A 2791-nucleotide genomic window follows, 5' to 3' on the forward strand; every position below is an offset into this window, starting at 1 on the left:
GTGGGTCATGCCATAAGTTCGTAGTTTCCCATAGTGATTGTGGGGATCTTACTGGTACAGGGAACATCAGAAATATCACTAAAGGTAATGGAAAGGTTCATAATGAACTCCAAAATGACATGAAAAAACCCCCAAACAACAACACATATACATATATTCATGGAATGGAAAATAAAAAATTGGTTTAACTGCCTGGTATTGTAAAATAAAAATGGAGAAAAAAGTATCAAAAATAAATACTGTAATTGAGGAAAAAATTAACTCAATTTGCAGCAATTAAATGATAAAGCAAAAATGAGTTATGGGAAAACATTTAGACATGCTTTGTTAGGAATTGGGAATTATCAGTAGGGTGGGGTTTATGTTTTATTTTTTATCTTTATTTGGAAAAAGTCTGTTCTACTGACTCTGAGTACTTTGGAAGGGGGGAAACACCTCCCCTCCCCCAAATACCCACCCAACAGACATCATATTTTGGCAGACATACCCTAGGTATGTAGTCTACCAGGGATACGTTATCTTTAAGCAGACTAGATTAATTTTATTCTCTCTTTTCACAGTGGGATTCATTGAGTCTCTCTTTATCTATATAAAACCTAAGAGTCTTGCCTAAATTCCTAGGTTCTTGCTGTTATCAGTGGAAAGCACTAAGCATCTGCAAGAGAGGGATTCTTCTCACCAATTTCTCTCCATGAACTATTAAAGAAGCACAGATGACCATCTTAGACTTTTAGATGGACAGAAGTAAACAAATTAATCTCTCCCTTCAAATAGTATGATCTCCCCTCTTGAGACAATAGGATAACTGAGATTGGACAGGACCTCAGGTAGTCTCTAGTCCAACCTCCTGCTTCAAATCTGGGTCAGCTCTGATGTGAGACCATTTTGTTCAGGGCTTTGTCCAGTTGGATCTTTACAAACTCCAAGGATGGAGATTACACAACCTCTCTAAGCAAACTAGGAAAAACTTTTTCCTATTACCCAGTCAGAACATCTCCTGTTTCAATTTGCCACCATTATGTCTTGGCCTCTGCAGTGCACTTTACTAGTGAGTTTGGCCCTCTCTTTTCAGTCATGCCCTCTCAGGTATTGGGACACTTGAGTAAATTTACTGACTCCTCCATCAGTACTAATCACCCACCCAAAACAGTCCCAACCATTGCAACCTCTTGTCTGCAAAAAGAAGTACAGTTACAGTTTATGCAAGATTTCATACAGTAATGCAACAGTGTGCTGCCCTGAGGGACGTTGAGCCAGGAGCAGAGTGCGACAGCATGGCAGGCAGGGTAGTGCTCTCACCAACAAGGGGTCTGCCCCACACTACCTGAGGAAAAGCAGAGCAGGTCTGGTGGTGACAACCAGGGTCAGCCACAGCCCAGTGCTAGTAAGACAAGACCATAATCACAGCATACATTCATAGGTTCAAAGTCAAGTCAATTCAGATAGGTCAGGCCAGGTGTAAGGATGGGCACAGGCATGTCTACAGCACAGCTCAGGCCAGGGTCAAAGGAAAGTGCTTGAGCAGACTCCAAGGCATAGGACAAAGGTCCCCAGCTCAGTTTCCTCATACAGATCTCCCAGCAGTCTGATTCATGGTAACTCAGCTGCACTATAGCAAAGCTGGCCTTGAGCATAGGCAGCTGTAGCCCAGGTGTGTAAAGGTTGCAGTCTGATGGTCTGCTCAGGGCCTGTTGTGGTTTAACCTGGCAGGCAGCTAAACATCAAACAGCCGTTTGCTCATTCCCCCTCCAGTGGGATGGGGGAGAGAATCAGGAAAAAAAAGTAAAATTTGTGGGTTGAGATAAAGACAGTTTAATAGGACAGAAAAGGAAGGGAAAATAATAATGATGATAACAATAATAATAATAATGAGAAAAGAATATACAAAATACATGATGCACAATGCAATTGCTCACCACGTGCTGACTGATGTCCAGCCAGTTCCTGGCTAGTTCTAGCATGTCTGGCATAGCAGCGTTCAGCGGCGGTGTGACTTCATTCAGGCCGCAATAGTCTAGTTAGTCTCCACTCTCCATTAGACTTTTACTCTGGCCATATGGGACTATTAAAGGGTGAGCAAGTCTTGCTGATCACTCCTTGGCTCTCCAGTCAACAAATCAGCTTAGGGATGGGAATCAGGGAGTCTCGGTGCGATATTGCTGCCAGTGCACCGTTGTGGTAACGATTGGCACCTGTTGGTCTTTGACCCTCAGCAACCCTACAACAGAGGGGTCCTCCGAGAGACCAGGCAAGGTGGACAGCTGTTTAATTTCTTCCATCTCAAAGGCAGCTATACCTAAAGCCCACCAGTACCCTTTTGGGTCCTTGAAATACCCTCTCCTGAGGTAGTCTATGCCAAGGATGCACGGAGCCTCTGGGCTAGTCACAATGGGGTGCTTTTGCCACTCATTCCCCGTTAGGCTCACTTTGGCCTCCAATACAGTTAGCTGTTGGGATCCTTAGCGGTTGGGATCCCCCTGTCACTCCAGAAATACAGATGGGTTCTGCCCCTTCATAGCTTGATGGCATTAGGGTACACTGTGCACTGGCGTCTACTAGAGCCTTTTACTCCTGTGTGTCTGATGTGCCAGGCCATTGAATCCACACAGTCCAGTAAACCCGGTTGTTCCTTTCCTCCACCTGGCTGGAGGCAGGGCCCCTCTAGTCCTCATCATAGTATTAATTTCTCATTTCCTGTAAATACAAGTCAGAATTCTCTTCATTAAGATCAGAAGTAAGGTCGGCCCTTCTGCTCTGTCTGGGGAACTGCCCGCTGGAAACTGGAGCAGCA

The sequence above is a fragment of the Pygoscelis adeliae genome, unplaced genomic scaffold, assembly GCF_000699105.1.
Source record: "Pygoscelis adeliae isolate BGI_AS28 unplaced genomic scaffold, ASM69910v1 Scaffold196, whole genome shotgun sequence".
Lineage (NCBI taxonomy): Eukaryota > Metazoa > Chordata > Aves > Sphenisciformes > Spheniscidae > Pygoscelis > Pygoscelis adeliae.